The sequence below is a fragment of the Hippoglossus hippoglossus genome, chromosome 13 (genome assembly GCF_009819705.1).
Source record: "Hippoglossus hippoglossus isolate fHipHip1 chromosome 13, fHipHip1.pri, whole genome shotgun sequence".
Lineage (NCBI taxonomy): Eukaryota > Metazoa > Chordata > Actinopteri > Pleuronectiformes > Pleuronectidae > Hippoglossus > Hippoglossus hippoglossus.
Window position 1 is genome coordinate 2085192 of NC_047163.1, and position 21659 is coordinate 2106850.

The 21659-nt window shown below is 43.4% G+C and overlaps 2 protein-coding genes across 3 annotated transcripts in view; both read right to left on the reverse strand.

Moving 5' to 3' along the window:
* The window catches only part of LOC117773272 (spectrin beta chain, non-erythrocytic 1-like), a 750817-nt gene that overhangs the window by 211798 nt on the left and 517360 nt on the right, over positions 1-21659 (reverse strand). The gene's annotated exons all lie outside the window — the stretch shown is intronic.
* Positions 1-21659, reverse strand: part of slc8a2b (solute carrier family 8 member 2b) — a 103446-nt gene that overhangs the window by 37175 nt on the left and 44612 nt on the right. For both annotated transcript variants that reach the window (XM_034605055.1, XM_034605054.1), the window contains one exon: positions 4515-4577. The gene's annotated coding sequence lies outside the window, so the exon portion shown is untranslated. The remainder of the gene's footprint in view (positions 1-4514; positions 4578-21659) is intronic.

A 21659-nucleotide genomic window follows, 5' to 3' on the forward strand; every position in this document is an offset into this window, starting at 1 on the left:
AAATTAAGGCTAAATCAGGGAGCAAATTGGTCTCTCAACAATCATTTTCTTTGTGTCCGCTGAGTCTCTAGAAGGAGACGATTGGTGTCAGTCGAGCAAATTGATCAAACTGATGTATTGAATTTGTAAAAGGGAGAAATCCTCAGTGAATTAATTCCTGGGAGGATAACTGTGTTTTACTGATTGACTCAAAACCCAAACTCAACCTCACTAACTTTGATCCAACTGAACCTTCCTCCTCTTCCTCCGTCACATCCTCGGCTCCTGCTCTGTATTTTAAACTCATTACGCCGTCAGTCAGTCACTGTAATCTCGTCTGGAAGCCGTAAGCATCTACTTTAAATGCCAGTCATCCAGGAGCAGGGGCTAATAGCACGGGTTCCCTCACTGTACAACAGGTCGCTCTAAGAGCATCGGCTGAATGACAACAATGTCAAAGTGAATAGATTGAGGTTAAGTGGGGCGTCAAAGGAAAATGTCAAGTATAAAGAGATGGAGGAAGAAGCAGAGGAAGAAGACGGAGGCTGTGCTCGCTCTGCATTCAGGATGTTTTCATTCTGGTCTAAAGATGTTTTCCGTCCTCAGGCTGTTATGAAGTAGCTCCTGAGTCAGAGGACGACAGTTGTGTGAGTCCGCTGTTGTTGGTCTGAGGTGGAAACTGTGTTGTGTGTTTTTGTTTATCTGTTTAGAACTTTGAGGCTGCAGCTGGAAACTAAATATATATATATATATATATTTTTTTGCAGCTACTAAAGTCAAACCTGCCCTCACTCATTCATCAGTTTTGATCAGAAATTTGAAATAGCGATAGAATGTGATTTTATTAACCGTCGGATCGACCACAGATAAACCAATTATCACATCAATGTATTAAACTATTATTATTATAATTATTAGTAGCATTGAATTATAATTAAATCTCATTATAGTTTCACATCTCCATCAGTGTCTGAGGTTTTCTAACTTCATTCACTTTCCATCTCAAACAAACAGATGTAAAGATTAGACCTGAAGGAGTTTGTAAAGAAACGACTTCCTGGAGAAACAAGAATTCATCCTCAGATGTTTCAGAACATCTCTGCTCAGCTTTTCTCTCCTGGATCCTGTCGACGTTCAGACGCACAGTGAAGCGACGCCACCTTCAACTTCCAATAAACTGACACACATTCAAAACTCAGCTTCACCAGATCTCACAGAATTGAACAGAATTCCAATGTGCAGAGATAAAACTGACGACTGTTCCTATTCTTTCTTTGTCTTATGACAGCTGCCCACTGAGGAACTCCAGCAAACTTTACTGAACCATTTCAACACCAGTTTTAAGAGAGAAGGATTTTTTTCTTTCTGAAATTCGAGAGTCGTCAGATCAGTTCAGGGATTTGATTCAACATCATTCAGGTCAAAGCTGGATTTATTCAAGTTTCCCTCACAGAACTTGTGCTGCAGCAGGAGAAAGATGCGTCTTAAAAACAAATCTAGGATGTTGTATTTAGCTCGAAGCACTAAACCTCTAAAGTAAAAGCATTTTGATATGAAAATCTGAGACACATTTTGCTGAATGGTAAAATGTTGAAGGGACTTGTTTGAGCTTTTCTTGTACCTCATCCACTCAAAGCACTTTATATCTATATATATGTATTTATATATAGATATAAATATATATCTATACATAGATATATATGTTTCTTGGAGAGATTTATAAATAAAAAATGTGGAAACATCACCTGTCACATCTCAAATGAGATAAAGTGAGTGTTCTGCTCTGGTGGGATCGGGGGATGAGTCACATCCTGTGACACATTTTACCAGGTGGGTAACATTCATCTTCTTTTGGTCACATTTTATGGGTCAGTGTTGTGATGTCAATCATCATCTGTAAATCAATTTGTATTTGTATTTCCCATATTCACAAATCACACTCGTAGATAGTTCACAGAAAAATGAACATTCCCTCATTATCTCCTCACCACTTGGATGGAGGGGCGGGTGAAGTCTTTATTAAAACATGTACAGGTCTCCGGGGTAAACAGTGTTCAGGCGACCACTTCTTCAGAGGTAATAAAACAACCACATGCCTGCATACTGCTCCCCTCCCCCCATCGGCATAATGGTGAGGAGATAATGAGGGAATTTTCATTTTTCGGTGAACCATCCCGTTACCAAGGCGCGACATCCCTCTTCTGTGAGAAAGGAGTGTATTTGTTTTGGTCTGGAGTTTAAATATCAATCCCCAGATTGTCTAAACTCAGCGTTAAATGTCAGGGCTCCTCCTCTGTTCTCTCTTTTCTTTACCTAGCTCCTCCTCTGTTCTCTCTTTTCTTTACCTAGCTCCTCCTCTGTCATTTACTTTTCCTCGTTTGTCTCTCCTCCTCCGTGAGCTTGCTCAGCACAAACGTTAATGTAACAGGACAACACTCGACCACCATCCATCTCACTGTGAGCTGTTTGAGATCCAACTCTCCCATTTACCTTCACAATATGAGAGTAACGTTTCAAATGTTCCAATTGGCTCCACAGCACAAGGACACTCTGCTCTGCTCCGTCCATTATCTCACTATGTCCTGGAGCAGTGGAGCTGTAATAAGAAATAACACTCAGGGCGACACGATGCCAAAAGCTCTGAGTGTCTATTACACAGCAACTCACAGATCCTGGGTTCGACTCCGGGGCAATTCCACCATTTAGTCTTTCTCTGGATCTAAGCTTACTCTTTCATTCTTAACCTCCCAGAATATTCAACTGCTTTTCTCAGGTGAAGCGTTCACACAGAAACACAAATCACTGTGATGAGGCCACGCTGGTTCATACAAGGTACTGACCACTGTGTTGACACACACACACACACACACACACACACACACAGCTCCTCGATCGATGTCGCTCTCACAAACACATTAACAGTGAACCCGTCTGTCGCAGTCGTCCAGGTCACCAGGAGAAATCCCATCAAACCACTGGTCCTGTTTTGAACTGTCAAAAAATACACAGGTTTTACCTCCTTGGAAAATACCAGCATAACACCAGAGGTCTCAGCATTCATGAACTATCTTAGCCCGGCGCGCGTGCACACACACACACACACACACACACACACACACACACACACACACACACACACAGTTTATAAATATATCAGAAGAGCACAGTAACACAAGGACACATACACAGAACAATAATGACCCTGCCAACAGTTCCAATTTATCACCACTTGCCTGAGTTGCTGTGGGATACAACTAATGAGCCATTACTCTTGCTGTTACCCATAATACATTGCTTCAGCCCTGCAAGCCCGAAGCCTCTCGATCACTGGTTGATACGCACGTGTGACTCTGCATGTGTGTGTGTGTGTTGTATGTTTGTGTGTAAATACTTTGATATGGTATAGTACATCTCAATATACTTCCGGTCCACTGTTATTACAGCTCTCTCTGTGTGTGTGTGTGTGTGTGTGTGTGTGTGTGTGTGTGTGTGTGTGTGTGTGTGTGTGTGTGTGTGTGTGTGTGTGAGTCGGAACGTCCTATTTCTGACTAAGAACCAGAAAACAGACTAGGTGCTGCAGGATGGACACTTACTCTCCACACAGATTTAAAATGTTAGATTAAATATGAATGTCTCCTGACTGGAAAACACAAAATTCGTTTGCAGCCCTGAATGTCTCACAGAGAAAAGCCATTCATCTCCATTATGGTGAGAAACATACGGTTCATTAACAGGTAATTTGCCTCCTGCAGGTGAAGCAAAGTGATTTCATCTGCAAAAAAACTGTGGCCACTGGAAAAAGACCCAGAATCCATCATATGTGACCTGTATCGATCTTTGCTAACACCAGCTCCTTCAAGGGAAAAACAGCTGAATAAAACATGACAGTTGTCAAGCTGCAAGACGATAGACTGTAAATAATGATGCGGCTCCACTTCCCCTCACGGTACAGAAACCATCGGTGGTGACGGCGTTTTGGAGCCAGAGTCGTGGTTGTGGAGTCGAGTCGTAGTATCGAGGTCCCACGGACACACGCACCCTGATTATATATCATTAAATAACTAATTAAAACCAAACTCATAAGAAACATGAACACTTGAACAAACATCAGTGTGATAAGAACGACCTAAATCTAATTAGGGGTGGGGTTTATGAGTTATACTGCAGCCAGCCACCAGGGGGCGATCAGGATTATTTGGCTTCATTTTCGGGGAGCTGGCATTTCGTCCATCTTTATATAAAGTCTGAGATATGAGACTAACATTGTTTTTTTTTTATTGTATTAAAAATGTTTCTATAAATGAAAAATGACAAAGTGTCAACACATCATTTCAGAGCTTTGACCTGAACAGAGTCTAAGTCCAGAAACACACTGAAGCCTCGATGCTTCACGAGCAGACAATTCTCCAGAGACCAGTTGGACTGTGGGTGAAGTGGATCTGAGTGGATCTGAGTGGATCTCCTCTCAAACACAGTGACCACGACGACCAGGTGACAGAAACATGAGCAGATAAACAACAAACCCTCAAACTCACCACGAGTCTCGGTTGCTCCGTCTTCAGCTCTCGCTCCTCACAGAGCTCCTACTCACTGACGGGCTGCAGATACAGAGAGAGAGAGAGAGAGAGAGAGAGAGAGAGAGAGAGAGAAGAACAGATGAGACTCTTTCACTCTTCAAGTTGCTTCAAACATTTTCCAGATGAGACAGAAGCGATGACTCGTAACGGCATCTTCAAAACACGGCAGACTCCCACAGGTACACACACAAAACGTCCAGGTTGAATATGGAGACCCACAACGCAAGCTCAAGAGCAGAGGGAGGAAGAGAGGTAGGAAGAGAGGGAGGAAGAGAGGGAGGAAGAGAGGTAGGAAGAGAGGGAGGAAGAGAGGGAGGAAGAGAGGGAGGAAGAGAGGGAGGAAGAGAGGGATGAAGAGAGGGAGGAAGAGAGGGAGGAAGTGACGGAAACAAAACAAACGTCCAAATGCCTCCGATACAGATGCTGGGTCTATGCAAGTCCAGGCAGCAGTGAAGAAGAAGTGATTTGTGATTCAAGCAGTGTGGAAAGACCCACGTGTTACACAGGCTGAGTTAGGATTCCTTTAAGTGCCCCGGTATTGGATCGGTATCGGCTGATTCCCAGAGTCCAGATAACATCTCTGGTTACCGGAGGTGTGAGGCAGCTGGAAACCAGGGACACGGGTCAGTGATCAGCGCTCATTTGAATTGATGCCAGTTAATTAGTCGAGCAATTCCCCAGAGATGAGCTCACGGAACGATGAGCACCAGCATTAAACCTGAAGTCACATAGCAACAGATGTGTGAAGCTGATACACTGACTTTATTCAGGCCTTTTATTAAACACTCAGCACTGTTGAGTTCTCCTCAGCAGATAATCACAGAGATTATTCTCTGACCACGGCCACAGAAAAACACACTTTCTCACTTGTGGGATTAATTCGTTTTGTGTTATTGTTTTTTCAGAGCGGGTTTCGCTGAAGGGATTTCAGTGTTTTAAAGTTTTAGTTTTATTGTCTCATAAAGGTCCACAAATAGTTTCACAAGTTCTCCTCCGGCTGCAATAAAGCTCCAGTGGCAAAATGGATTTTAATAAATTATGCAACGTCAAAATGATACTGAAGGTTAAAACCAAGTGTTTAGAGCAATCATTTAATTTAATGAAATTAATTTAATATACGGTTAAAACTTGTGCAGTTCTCACGTCTTTCTTTTGGAATCTTTGTTATGAAACTCATACGTATTTATTTATTTCTATGTATTTTTATCATAGTTCATCTATTGCGAGTATTTTGGTGTCAACAGAGAACAGAGTGTGTTTGTATTCAAAGGCTGTTGAACAGTTTGCAGTATCACGGTAAACAGTGATATTTGATGTCATCTTGTGATGTTTGCCTGCAGCCACAGAATCAAGGTCTCACCGACACACAACAGGGATTTAAACATCTTCTCTTTCTTTCCTGTGCAGGCAGCAACATTTCTGGATGTTGTTATTTACATCCTGACCGACAGGGACGTTTCCCCCTGGATGCAAATGCTTGATAAATGCGATGTAGTCAAGACATTTCCCAACTTCCCTCTCCATTAAACTCGACGGGAGTCAGTGTGAGACCGAAGGCTGCACTGAAAACAACAGGAGACAAAGAGCGTTGACATCCTCCGTCCTCCACAAGGTCCTGACCTCTATTACCAGGTCGATGCAGCCTCCTCCTCCTCAGTCAATAGACCTGCTGCTCTGAGAGGTGAACTCATCTGATATGACTGAGGGTCAATGGGACGACGCACATGTCGTTAACGTCATGAATTTAAAACAGCATCAGTGTTTCCTGTTCGCTGCTGTGGGGCTGAGGCTGAACGGAGCAGAAGAAGAAGAGGGAACTGAAGCAAATCATCTTTATAACATCGTATATGATATATTACATTTAACACACACACACACACACACACACACGCACACACACACACACACACACACACACACACACACACACACACACACACACACACACACACACACCATGTGAGATCTCTTTCCTTATCGTTTTCTTAACCTTAAATCATTGTGTGTGTAAAAGTGTAAAATAATGAATCTTATCTATAAAGCATCTTTCAAAACTCAGTCACAAGTTGCTTTATAAGTTCAAAATGAAAAATAGAAACAATAGCATCAGTTAAAAACCAGTTACAAGCAGTTTAAAGATTTAACGCTCTCTCGGTGCTCAGGTGTCTTTTCTCAGTCGTCTTCTCGTTCTTCACTCAGACTGTCGCTGACGTGAAGGTCTCGTCTAAAGGTTCCTTCATCAGGTGTGAAGACACTGAAGTTCACCACAGAGTATCTCTGAGCTGTGTGCTCTCTAACCCCCCCCACCTCCCTCCTGTCTTCCCTCTGTCACATGAACATCCCTGCTTCTTTATCTCCTCGTCTCCCACTGACACCTCCCAGTGTTTCTAAAGGTCGAGTCGAGCCACATATTCAACACAGCATCCACGAAACCCAAAAGAGCAGTTACTGAAGTCAGGTTTTTCATAAGACAGACGCATGTTTTATTCCGTCTGAATATCGTTCGAGATATTTTATTTCTATATTGTTTCCAGGTTTTGCAGCGAATAGAGTTAAAGGTGCTTTATTTGTGTGTGACTGCAGGAGCCGTCATGACACAGAGGATAAAGCGTATCGGGGAAAGATCTGGAGTAAAGTAATGTTCAGGAGAAAAGGATTCCCTCTCCGATTCGCTGCAGTTCACTGTTTACAATCTCCATCGCCGCAAAAAGCAAATGTCACGATGACGGAGCTGTTCGTCCGGGAGAAGATGAGCTGGGTTTCAAACTGGAAGAGAAAATAAACTCAAACATGTTTCTGTTTGAACCAAACCTGATTATTTTATTAACCCAAGTCAGGTTCCCTCTGTTAAATACTGAAGCTGCTCAACAAACACAATTATTGGTTTAATGTTTCTCCTCGATGGATTTTATAATGCAACAGCAGCAGAAACCATGTGGATCAATTATTAAAAGATTGTTGTGTCCATCAAATGCAGCTTCTGTTACTATTAAAGTGTCTCCTGGTCTTTGCTGCATCGTCATCATCACTGCACTGTGCATCCATCTTATCTTAGGTATTCAAACCCACCTTCCAGCTCCTCTGCAGATTATTATTCAACAGACTGTATCTCAACAGGAGAGTAGAAGGACCAGGAATAAGAAAATCAAACTAATAAGGTTAGCACCAGCTGCCTCTATACAAAACACCTTGTGTAAATGACTTCTTAAGAATTGGTTTATTCTTTCTCTTTTAGCTCATAAACACATTCTGGTGATCAGTATGAACTTTCTGCAGAAAACATGTTCAGAACCATCTCGGAAAGATTGGAAGACAAATTATAACAACAAAACAACAAAACAACAGTTTACATGCAACAATTTAAGTTGGATTGTGTGTTTCTAGTCTTGAATCAGCCAAACAAACAGCACAGACTCTAGTTCGTGCCAAGAAGTAGTTTGGTGCATAACACAGGCTTTTGTATGGATGAAATAAACGAGACATGTTGATTAGTGAGCTTTGGAGGCGACTGTGGGCAGATTGTGGTAAAGCCGCTGGTTTCCACTTGGCAGATGACTGCAGCTGCATATTTAGCAGTTTGGCTAAAATCCCTCCACTTAAAGCTAAACTGCAGAAACTCTGTTTTCTAGATGAATCTAAAAAGGCTCAAAGTGCATCTGTGTCTTTCTTTTCTAACAGTAACCACCTGTCACCACCATCTGTATTTGTAAGTGAGGACACAATGTTTCACCGTATTGTTTTATCTCTTGTTTATTCGTCTCATCTTGATTCCTGCTCCCTCACTCAAGGTTTCTATAATAGGTTTTTTAAATAAAGAGACTTCCACGAAATCCACAGGGTAAGAAAATAATAATCAGATGCTATCTCCAGCTCCTGTGCAGCCAGCGACACAGAAGGGCCTCTCATTGACGAATTAGAAATACCTGCAGCCTGTGCACTGTGAGCTGCAGTCAGATCAGTTTGCATCAGCACGGACCTGCTTCACACTGCTAATGCATTAATATTGGTGCCAGAACTATAACTGCAGCAGAACCCTGAGGAAAAACATTACAAGTCGACAGACGTACGGAGGCTTGAGCCCGTCGCTGCGTCTCCTCTCCACTCTCTCTCCCCTTTCACACTTAATCTCTGACTTTAACGCCCCAAAAATAAAGTCTAAAGATGTTTCAGCTATTCTTCAAAAGTCTTTAGGGCCGTTTAGAAATACGTGACAAATGTGCAAAAATAGTGCATCTATCATTTTCCCCCAAATGATCCTTTGAGACGCATAAAAAGTCCAGTGTTTTGATATAAAAACCTGTAATTCCCAAAGCAGAGATGTAGAAGTTGTCTCAGTCACCAACTGAGAGGAAAAACAATCACTTCTGTAAGAGAAGCACCGAGTCTCCAACCTGCCCTGAATCCTAATCCCACATCGGACTGATGCCTTCATGTTTATGCAAATACTTGCAGCAGAGATGGAGACGGATCCGTGGCTGCGTCGTGAAAACTGAATGAAGGAGCAGAGTGATGTCTCCAGGTTGTGGAGGTTTTCATCAACAGGCGGCACAACATAGATCTGTATCGGTCCATAATATACATATATGGTTATTATGCAGCAGTGGAGGACATCAAGTCGCACTTTAAAAACACTGCTGAGCTCTGGATGCACTTTTCTCCTGACGGAGCTGCGGCCACAGGGCACAGACCTGCAGGGAAATGAATTCTGCTCTCACAGTTATGGTCCTGTTTATAAAATGTACAGCGCAGGCGAAGCTGTGACTCTGATGTTTTTCATTTCTCTTTTTATGACAAGCCCATTGGCTGAAGTCATGAATTTGTTTCATCAATCGCTGTGACCCGGCACTGACCCAGAGGGGAGACACTGAGCGAGAGGGGAGACACTGAGAGACACTGAGAGACACTGAGAGACACTGAGAGAGCTGAGAGACACTGAGAGACACCAAGAGACACTGAGAGAGCTGAGAGACACCGAGAGACACTGAGAGAGCTGAGAGACACTGAGAGACACTGAGAGAGCTGAGAGACACTGAGAGACACTGAGAGACACTGAGAGACACTGAGAGAGCTGAGAGACAGTGGAGATTTAAATGAAATCAAAGTTCTTATAGGAAAGTCTCGTCCACCAGCAGCCCTCTTGGTTCAAATTTCTGACATTAAAGCTTGAAGGATGAACTCAGAGATAGATAGAAACACTAAATATATAAAATAAAATATATATATATGAATATAAATCCTGCTTTAATGACATGTGCCACCTGCAGCTCAGTGGTCCAGAGATCAGCTTTTAAACTGAGCAGCTTCCAAATAGAAATGTGTGTGTTTGTGTGGTCATGAGGGAAAATGAAGAAAAGTCCACTCGTCTGAAAATGGTCAAATACGAGTTCAACAAAGTTTTTCTCCTGCAAATAATCAGAGTGAATGAAGCTGCATGAAGTCAAAAACAGAGGCTGAGTTCTGCTCCGTGTTATTTTCTCCTCAGTTATAAACACCCCCCCCCCCCCCCCCCCCGCAGAGCTGTGTTCTCCTAACTCCTCATTATAAATCATGCACATCGATACTTATACATAAAGCACAAAAGTATTGGCGTGTGTACTGTGCGTCTGTATGATTTCATGAACTCTATGTGTTTGTTTGTGTGTCTGAATTCGAACATTTGATTCACGAATCTCTCAGGTTTACATCACGTGACTCGTGCAGCCGAGTCTTGCGTTGGAGCCTCGGGTCCAATTTGCAGACAACTTCCTCCCATCGATGTGCATTTAAAGCAGCGTCCTGCTGTCTCATATAAAAGTAATTTTTATTCTAAGCATGCATGAGTTTTCTTTTCTCTCTGGAGGTTCCGAGGCTTTGTTGGTGTCTCTGCTGCAGAGGAAGCAACAGACGTCAGCCGGCACAGTGGAGGCTTCTTATTTATTAAGTGTCGACTGAACCACATGCTGCAGAGAACCGTTTTTTTCGGTTATAAAATTAATTTGTTTTGCAAATTTAATAAACCTTTATTGGCCTTCAGAGAGCCGTGTCTGCTCCGCCTCGTTTCTCCTGAGTTCTCCACCACGTTGGTTTATAGCTGCAAACAACGTCTGGAGACAGGAACCATTCATGTGCTTCTCCGAAGATGACTGTGAGAAATACGATGCATCTGAGTGTCAGAGACTTTCCTCCGTTACTGATGCAGAACAATCCGGAGCCACTAAAACACTGCAGAGCTGTTTTTACCAGTACAAGAGTGTTTCCTGTCAGAGTTAGAGCCAGTTTTACTCTATCGGAGGTTTCGGTTGCACAGTTCAGTGAAGAACATCTTCCAGAGGGTCAACAGCTGTCATCTGATCTATGTTCATACTTCTCTATCTTTGTGATTATAGGTGAACATCCTCTGGTCGCTGCTACAGGAGCATGACAAGTCAACAGACTCAAGAGCTGTTTCTTTACTATTTTTTGAATTGATAGTTTGATATATGTCCCATCTGCTAACATGGAGGAAGCTGAGTTCAGGACCTGTACTTCAGCCAGCCACCACCAGAGGGCGATCAAGACACTTTGGATTCAGTTTTGGGAGCTGTAATGACGACCATCTTTTTTTATTTTTTTATTTAAAATAAACTGTTTATCTTGAGGTATATCCCATAAACATCATCTTTTATAACACAGTTGTTTTTTTCACTTCAGTTGTGTTTTTCGTTGCACGAATTGATGAAACCGTCATTTTGGCCGTTAAAGATTTGCTTTGCATCGTAGACTGCAAATGAAAATGGCCGACGCCCCTCCGCCTCCTCCCACTGGGCAGAAATGAAGAGAACATATTCTGGACACAGACGTTTCATGATGGTTCCTTTTCTCTGTGATTCACCGGCGACCTGCTCAGGATGTTCCCCGCCTCTCGCCCAGTGTCAGCTGGGATCGGCTCCAGCTCCCTGTGGCCCTCACAGGACAAACACTGTGGATGATGGATGGTGAGAATCAAGCCGTGACTTTTCACTTGATTGCCAGAAAGTGTCAAAGAGATTAAACAAACGTGTCGTGCTTGTATTTTTGTCTGTTTCTCATTAAAAAGTGAGAAAAAGCCTCCTTGACACTTTTTCTTACAGCAACTTCCACACATGTTACAGCTCAACATATTAATGAATCAATTATAATTGTAAAGCATCACATATATAAAGTGTGAAGTTTGTCTGTAAATTGTAAAAATAGAAGCACATTAATAAAATCTGATTATGTTTGAGGTTTCTCACATTTTCAAAGTCTTTACTTTCTACATCCCAGTGATTTGTAAAACCTTTGATATTCAAAATGTATTTAACAAATTGTCTTCAGATAACTTGAAAAGCGTTTCGTTATTTCCCCCCCGGCCTCGAGACTAAAATACTAACGATTGTTTCATTCACATAAATGAGTGGAGCAGGGCAAACCATTCTCTGATTCCACAGAAACCACATGTAACATGTTCTAAACAATCACAGTTCACATGATGATGAGACCAGAGTGAAGAAGAAGAAGAAGAAGAAGAAGAAGAAGAAGAAGAAGAAGAAGAAGATGAAGAAGACCCTGATCCTGCTCCCTCCCTCCTTCCTCCCCTCGCTCATCCAGGAAATACAATAAATCACAAGTTAGTCACGACTGCGATGAGTAAAAGCGCCGCAGGCAAACTTCACGCTACGACAACTCCACTCAGCGCAGGGTGATTGTATAACCTGCATCAGGGGCCTCTCGGATTCTCTGTAAACAAACAGGGAACGTCTCTGCAGGAGGAGACTCCTTTCTCCTCCTGCATCCACACACTGACTCCTCCTCTTCCTCATTTCCTCCTAATTGTGCTCAACTTCAAACAGCCTCTTTCATTTTGCCTAATTGTGCAGTGTTGATGTATTCATGGGACTTTTCTCTCTGTTTTCTCTCATCATCATTCTCTCTTCTTCTCTCCATCTCTCTCCTAATCGGGTTCTGCTTGTGTATGTTTTGCTCGACCTCTTCTCTAATTGCACTCTGTCCGTTGTCGTACTGATCTCCTTCCTCCTCTTTCTCTGCCTCTTGTCCTTTCCCATCTATTGTCCTGTCAATCTATTCCCAGTTCCCCATTATTTTGGGTTTGTGAATCCCTGATTTAGAGTCTGACCCCAATCTGCAGGTCTTTGGAGTGCAGGAGGAAGCCGAGCACACAGAGTGATTTCCCCGAGATCAAATACAAGTTGAAAACAATTAACAATATCCTATTTGAGCCAGAATCGTTTCAAAAGCTAAAACAAACCAGTTATTTTCAAACTAAAACCCTGCAGATAATCATCAGCCTTGAGATTTTCTTTGTCTCCATTTGACCCTGAGGACGCAAGCAACAGCATGCGTCCTCCTGCAGCAGCCACAGGTTCGATTCCAACCCAGCACTTTGCCTTGGTTTATACATCTTTATAAAATGTGGTTTCATGAGGGAACTTTTATTAATGAAGATTTTACTGTTTATGATGAAACAGAAAGACATTTTCTCTCTGCGTCCATCTCTCGTCTCTGTACATGAAAAAAATATTTAACCGCTGAGATCTATCACTGAAGCAGCAGGAAGAGGAGGAGGAGCAAGAGGAGGAGGAAGATGACGAAGGACACTGCAGGTACTTTCCTTCTGCCTCAGCTCCGCACCTCACACAACCACAGAGGGGGGAGGAAAAGAGGGAGGAACGATGGGAAATGAAGGGAGGAAGAAGAGAGGGAGGATTTCATGTTGTATCTGGACACTTGTGGATAGAATCGCAGGGCAACTCACAATGTGACGTGCGATACAACGATAACATCCCGATGCAGCGATTCTGCAATAACCAATAAACTGCAACACGATCATATAACGATATCTGTCTGAGTGCAGAACACAAAACGCCCCTCAAGAGGTGAAGTGCAGGATCTGGTGTCAGATTCACAGAGAAGAAACTGATCTTGTGTCTTCTGTCACTTTTCTATGTCCACATGTGACATCTCTCCAATGTAAAAGATATTTATAACTAAATATTGATGTTTGAATAATGATGCTGACGAAGAGTCAATGAGTTGTTGCAGAAGAAGCTGAAGTTACTTGAGGGACATTAGTTGATTGAAGGATGAATATTTGTTGGCTGGGATCGAACACACGGATCAATAGGTGGATGGACGGGTCACATGGCTGATGTACTGATCAATGAACAAATAATGGATAAAAGGTGTCAAATGACGACGAGGGATCAGTGGAACTCCGGCATTGTGTTGCTTCTTCCATCTTTCTAAACAAAAGACAAATGGATCTGAATCCCGTCTCACACACTCCTCCTGAATAATTTACAGCCACTACTTCCTCTCCCTCACTGATCTGCCACCTCCTCTGCTTCAGTGGCCTGGTTGTATACACACTGTGTGTGTTGAGTGGGCGATGTGTGTGGGCGTGCACTGTGCACGCTCGCTGTTTACCAGCAGTGTCTCTCAGAGCGGCTCCGACACACACTGAGACGACAGTGTTTTAACCTACAAGCAGCTCGGCTCTGCAGAAAGCCGCCCACTCCTGCTCCGGACCCAGAGCTGCCGACAAAACACCAGGACGGGTCACCTCCTGCAGGACGGAGCACTGAGTCGCCTCCTGCAGGATGGAGCACCGAGTCGCCTCCTGCAGGACGGAGCACCGAGTCGCCTCCTGCAGGACGGAGCACCGAGTCGCCTCCTGCAGGACAGAGCACTGAGTCGCCTCCTGCAGGACGGAGCACCGAGTCGCCTCCTGCAGGACGGAGCCCCGAGTCGCCTCCTGCAGGACGGAGCCCCGAGTCGCCTCCTGCAGGACGGAGCCCCGAGTCGCCTCCTGCAGGACGGAGCCCCGAGTCGCCTCCTGCAGGACGGAGCACCGAGTCACCTCCTGCAGGAGGGAGCACCGAGTCACCTCCTGCAGGAGGGAGCACCGAGTCACCTCCTGCAGGAGGGAGCACCGAGTCACCTCCTGCAGGACGGGACACTTTCTATCTCAGGTTCTCTGCAATATGTTCATTTAAACACAGCCTGTGTCCAACCTGGTCCTCAGGCCACAGGATTTCAAGATTTGCTTATATTTCTGTCTCATATAAAGTCAATATTTGCGTTTTGAACAGTTGATCGGACCAAACGAGACTCGGAGAGACGTCACCGATGGAACTGAGAACTTGTAACAGGCTTTAAAAAAAAAATACAGATGGAGAACTCATGTCCACAACCTCCTGTTGTACAACATTGATACGAGTCTGTGCAGCAGTGATCGAAGTATCAAGGTCCCGCCTTCACAAACACCAACTGTCAATCATGATGGTTCACCCTGTTTTTAGGGCATTGAAAAAGTAAAAACAGTATTAAGTGATATAAAGATAAATTCATCCGTGACAGGGGATCGATGACAAATATGTAAAAATCTCTTTTGGACCATTAACAATAAACATGGAAAGTGTGAAGCGGATAAGTTGAACGGTTCTCGAGAAACACAAACCACACACAGAGATTTCTGGTATTATACAAGATGTTTATAAGATATGTATGAATAAAATATACATTAATACATTATACATATATTCATATACAATAATATAAAAGTGCAAATTTTTCATTTTAAAAGCAATACTGGGGGAGGAGGGGGGGTTAAGGGTTAAGTGGTAAGGGAGAGGGCGGAGTTGGGATGAGAGAGGACAAGTTAAAGAGAAAACTGGGGAACGTCTTCCTCCTCTCCGTCTCTTCTCTCTCTTCTTCAGTTCTTTCCTCTCCTCCTTCTCCTTCTCTCTCTTCTTCAGTTGCTCTTTCTTTTCCTGCTTCTTCTCCTCTGGTCTGACACAGCTTTGAGGCAGCAGAGTCCGTCCTCTCCACCACCTTCTTTCTTTAGTTTTCCCAGCTGAGATCCTTGTTGGCTCCTTCAGAGCATCATTCTGCAGCCTGCTCCTTCAGAGCCGTGTTTTCTGCAGCCTGCTCCTTCAGAGCCATGTTTTCTGCAGCCTGCTCCTTTAGAGCCGTGTTTTCTGCAGCCTGCTCCTTCAGAGCCGTGTTTTCTGCAGCCTGCTCCTTCAGAGCCGTGTTTTCTGAAGCCTGCTCCTGAAGAGCTGGGTTTTCTGCAGCCTGCTCCTTTAGAGCCGTGTTTTCTGAAGCCTGCTCCTTCAGAGCCATGTTTTCTGAAGCCTGCTCCTTCAGAGCCATGTTTTCTGAAGCCTGCTCCTTCAGAGCCGTGTTTTCTGCAGCCTGCTCCTTCAGAGTCGTGTTTTCTGCAGCCTGCTCCTTCAGAGCCGTGTTTTCTGAAGCCTGCTCCTGAAGAGCCGGGTTTTCTGCAGCCTGCTCCTTCAGAGCCGTGTTTTCTGCAGCCTGCTCCTTCAGAGTCGTGTTTTCTGCAGCCTGCTCCTGAAGAGCCGGGTTTTCTGCAGCCTGCTCCTTCAGAGCCGTGTTTTCTGAAGCCTGCTCCTTCAGAGTCGTGTTTTCTGCAGCCTGCTCCTTCAGAGCCGTGTTTTCTGAAGCCTGCTCCTGAAGAGCCGGGTTTTCTGCAGCCTGCTCCTTCAGAGCCGTGTTTTCTGCAGCCTGCTCCTTCAGAGCCGTGTTTTCTGAAGCCTGCTCCTTCAGAGCCATGTTTTCTGAAGCCTGCTCCTTCAGAGCGATGTTTTCTGCAGCCTGCTCCTTCAGAGCGATGTTTTCTGCAGCCTGCTCCTTCAGAGCCATGTTTTCTGAAGCCTGCTCCTTCAGAGCCATGTTTTCTGCAGCCTGCTCCTTCAGAGCCATGTTTTCTGCAGCCTGCTCCTTCAGAGTCATGTTTTCTGAAGCCTGCTCCTTCAGAGTCATGTTTTCTGAAGCCTGCTCCTTCAGAGTCATGTTTTCTGCAGCCTGCTCCTTCAGAGCCATGTTTTCTGAAGCCTGCTCCTTCAGAGCCGTGTTTTCTGCAGCCTGCTCCTTCAGAGTCATGTTTTCTGCAGCCTGCTCCTTCAGAGCCGTGTTTTCTGCAGCCTGCTCCTTCAGAGCCGTGTTTTCTGCAGCCTGCTCCTTCAGAGCCGTGTTTTCTGCAGCCTGCTCCTTTAGAGCCGTGTTTTCTGCAGCCTGCTCCTTCAGAGCCGTGTTTTCTGAAGCCTGCTCCTTCAGAGCCGTGTTTTCTGCAGCCTGCTCCTTCAGAGCCGTGTTTTCTGCAGCCTGCTCCTTCAGAGCCGTGGTAATGCTCCTCTTTTGTAGGGTAGCATCAGGAGGCATTTGTCCAAGTGACTGAAAGACACAAATACACACAACAGGTAAAAACACAGTCCCATCCTGATTTCAGATACACAAAGAGACAGAAGCTGTTTCATCTGATCCACAGATCTGACTACATTTTAGTCATTTACACACATTTGCCTTAAAAGACTGTGAAACTACCTTTTAAAAAAAAAGAAATGAAGAAATAAAAGAAAATCTAAAGTGGTTTGATAAGTCAAAGTTAAAAACGTACCTTGGAGTCTCTCCTGATTATTGAGCAGTTGATCTTCTTCACGCTGCTTGAACGCAGCTGATCCAGTTTAAAGAAGTTGTAAAACACTCGCTGGTTTGCTGATGGTCGTCGGTGACGCTAAGAAAGTTGTAGGAGAGCAGATTCTTATGGTCGTAGTGTCTGATTCTAAAATACAAACGCTGCCATCTTGCGCTGGAGACATCAATTGGAGTCAGTGCAGTAGTGATCTGAGAGTAGAGCTGCAGTATCAAGGTTTCCCGACCAATCACAAGTCAGTCTCATCATGATGTCTCATCAAATTACTCATTTAAACCAAACTAATCAGAAACACTTGATTAAACGTTGGTGTGATAAGAACTCCCCAAACGGCTTTGGTCCGTGTCCCATCTGCTAACATGGATGGGTCAGGGTTTATGCCCCATATTGCAGCCAGCCACCAGGGGGCGACCAAGGTGATGTTTATAAAGAGTCATTTAGCAACCAACACTTTTTATCTAGTTAGCAAAATAATTTCTTGGACTCTATCAAAAGTGAATAAAAGAATGTACACTGCAATATGATTTTGTTTTTAACATAAAGGTTCAACAAGCTTCATGTTAACCTCGATAATTAAAACGAGGAAGACGCCCACGTCAGGACGCACTGGAGTGTCCTGAAGGATCCAGGATCCTCGGAGCTGCAGCATGTGAAGGACCAGCAGCAGGATGGTCATCATGCTTAGTCTCATCAGTTTATAGTGTAACTAATACTTTACTAACAGGAGATTCATAAACATCTGCTTTTATTCCTTCATGTTTTTACTTTCACCTGAAGAGCGAGCGACACCTCCATGTTATCATTCATGAAACATAATCTAATCGCAGAGGAAGGACTCCGTGAAGAACATCGATCATGACGACATGGCTGAGTGGAAACCATTCACTCCACAAGCAGCTGGAATCTGCTGAAGTTGTCGGGAATGTGGCGACAGACGCTCGGCCGACCGCACTGAAGACGACCGGGAGCGATGGAGGGATGAGAACAATTTGTTCCCAGCCACCTATCGGTGTGTAGCAGAGGTGGATGTGTGGATCATCTCTGTGGTATAAACACAGCACATTAAATGAGATTAGAGCCCGTGCAGCCCGCTGTGGTGCAGGGGAGTGGGAGGTACAATAACAAGTTGCTGATGCTGAATCCCTCGGCTGCTGAGCGGCATCCTGCCAGACTGGAGAGGGTTTTACCTCAGATCCATCTAATGTCTCCATTAAAGGGAAAATGAAGAGTAAACTCATGAATTCTGAAGTGGTTGTTAAGACGCCAGGGCAGATACTGCCGGGGTCGTAGAAGCATTATGAAGCATTATGGGAAATGTGTCAGTGATCAGGGTGGAATTAAAGGAGAAAAGAGGGAAAGACGTGTTTCTGAGTGAGGATTTTAAGTTATAATCCTCAAGAATGTCATTATATTAAACTACTCTGAAAAGCATTTATACTTTTCCTGCCTGTCGCTGTATTAACATGCAATTATCCCAGAGTGTAGAGGGTGAAACTTTAAAACATGACGAATAAACAACACGGAAATGCTAAATACTTTTCAAACTGGCAGTACAATTATGCAAAGTACGAAAACATTTTCCTCATTTCTGACAACCGGGTCGTCTTCCTCACACGAAGAACCAACACACGCTGTTTTCAGACCTGCACATCTGGACATTGTCTTGAAGTTTAAGTTTCTGTTTGTGAGAACATAAATGTCTGTGTCCATGATAATTTTCCACATCTTTTTCTGCAGCCTCCTGGTAAAACATATGGCCAACTTTACAGATGTAGTTCATGTCTGAAAAGAGCTGAAGAGAAGGAGCCTCCATCTGTGTGATGTAAAGTCTGAACCACTGTGGAGCCCAGGGATCGGCTGATGACTTCATTTATAACGAAAGCTCAGAAAAGTCGACCTATAGTTCGGAGAAAAATAAATGATGTTGCTTTTGTGCTGCATTATATTTAGATCTAAAGAAATCTGTACAAACACTGTGTCCCAAACCTGCTGCAGCTCCTCCACATTAAAAGCCTTCAACTGGCAGATCACAGAGGAGGTTTTTATTATATTTGACTCAAGCGTTCACGCTAACTGCTTTTCATCCAGAAGATAAGCTCGACAATGACTTTCCCCTGCACCTCCTGGTGAGAGGAAACCTCCGTGTTGGGTTCAGATCTGCTCTCAGCTGCAGGACGTGAATTACCGACTTTCTGCTTTGTTAAAACAACAGAGTGGATCCCTGCAGCCACGGGATGAAACAAGCACCAGCTGCTGTTCACTGTCCGACAGAGACGCTGCTCGCTGGTCGATGCAGAAACACGTGTGTTTAACTTCATGTCGTCAGCAGAAGACTTTATAAATCTGCTGATATTTTGTTGCAGCCAAGAAGAAGCTCTACAAATTAATAGAACATATTTTTACCCATTATCACATCTCATCCATCGTTCTGTGCATCGCAGCAGCTACGTGTTAAGTGTTAAGTGTTTTCATTTATCTTTACCAACGAGTGCATCCACTTCAATTAGTCCTGTACTTTTCCAGCTGCCAGAGATGGTGTCAGGTATAAGGATCCAGTGCATGTACCGAGGGGGAAGATTTGAATTTGTATTAGTCTGCACAGACACGGCTGAGTTTCACTGATGAGGCACAGATGAACCTCAGAGGAGAGAAGGTGGAAGAACAAAGACCCAACAACAAGTCTGTTCTATAATCGATGTTCGAGACACATTCAAGACCGATTGAAAATCAAGAAAAGATGAAGAACATCTTCTCTTCTTCTTCTTCTGTTTGTTTTACTGAAGTTTTTTAAACGATAGAAGGAGCTGGACAAAGATCAGAACTTAATCAGACAAATGGATCAAATCATATCTGCGTACGAAACATCTTCATGCAGATGTAAACTGAGTCGTGAGGTTTGATGTAAACTGTGTTTCCACGATGATGCAGCTTCACAGGGACTCTCTCACTTCTCCTCTGACACTTTAACGTCTTATGTTGTTGCACAAACTGTTCGGATGAGAAACTGAGTCTGTGGAGAAATCAGACGTCTCGTCTCTCGTCTGTGATAAAACATTTCGTTCTGTCACGTTTATCTGCTTTTCAAACACCTTCCTGTTCCTCCAGCCTGTGAACGCTGTGCTCTCTGTCTTCAAGGCACAACTGTGAGATTCCTCTTCACTAAACCAAGAACATGAATCTTAATTAACTTCTTCATCGGGTTATTTTCCTGCTCGTTGACTGTTTAAGATAAAGACAAGACTACATATGGTTTAAAACTTAGAGTAATTGATTTGAAATGGTGATCAACCTTCCACACATCAGAACAAAGGTGAAACAATCTTCTTAGTGTTAAAACAAAGGTTGAGTGAGGAATTAATTAACATTTAGCCTGAATAAGCTCCACAGAAAGGTCACTGATTGAATTATTAACATTTAATCAGGCAGATTTCTGATGAAAACTGTGAACAGATAAACGTCTGTTTCAGTCATAATGAAGAGAAGATGTCAGGAAATCCACAGAGGAGGTGACTTGCAAACAAATACAAAGTTTAGTATTTAATATGAATCCTGCGTCTTTTATTCCTGATCCTTTATAATCACTTTGTGAAGGTGAATCGTTATTTGTCACCAGCGACGGCAGATTAAGTTTTGTTCACTGTCAGATTGTTAACGACACGTCAATGAATAAACATCTTATTATAACATATTTGATTATATCTGTTAAATGAAAGGACCTCAGTGGGATGTGATGAATACAGACACTGAAACAATCAGTCTGACGTCTCGCTCCAATGAAACCAGACTGATGAGCTGCCTCGTGTTGATGAAGGTTTCAACTTTGGGCTTTAACTTCAGTTCACTCACTGTGTTTTTAAATCCGCTCCTCTACGTCTTTTTAATGCATAAATAATAATGTAACCATTCAGCGACATGCTCCAGCTGTGCAGATTAAACAGATGTTTTTCTTACACGGTTTCGTTCCCTAATTTCCCCTGAGACGGAGGAAAGGACGTGGTGGAGGCGCCTGAGTCGTAACGGTGATTTGTCATCTGTGTTTGTCTCCGAGCTCCACAGGCACAGAAAGAGACGTTGGAGTTTTTCGTTGCAGTGATTTCGTCAACCTTGAGTTTCCTCTTGCACCAAATCATCAGCAATATAAAGGTTTTACAGTAATGTTGAAGATTTCCAGGGAAATAGTTTATAACTGTTCAACTTTCTTTATTTTCCAAGGATATTATAATTTCCTGTGGGTTTAGCAGGATTAACACAAAACTGCTGAAGCAATTATCTTCAAATGTTGTGTAAATTGTTTAAATAATGTTATAAATAATTCTGTGTCTCTTTGCTGAGATGCTGTAACCATCGGTAACATTGTCAGCATTTTAAGTGGAAATAATTCATCAAAAAAAGACAATAAATAAAGTTCTGGATACATTTAATCTGATTATCTACAAATGCTGCAGTAATATCATTATCATGAATTCTTTCTGCCACAATAATTGTGTCAGCTCTTGTAGAATGAATACAACAATCTGTCCAAAACACTCACTACCAAGTTCGTGCACAATAAAAAGTCTCACAGACCAAAGCTTTGGATCATAAGCTCTGAGCGTCGACCTGTTCAGATTCAGCTCTGTGGCCTCGAACAGGCTCAACACACACGTGACAGA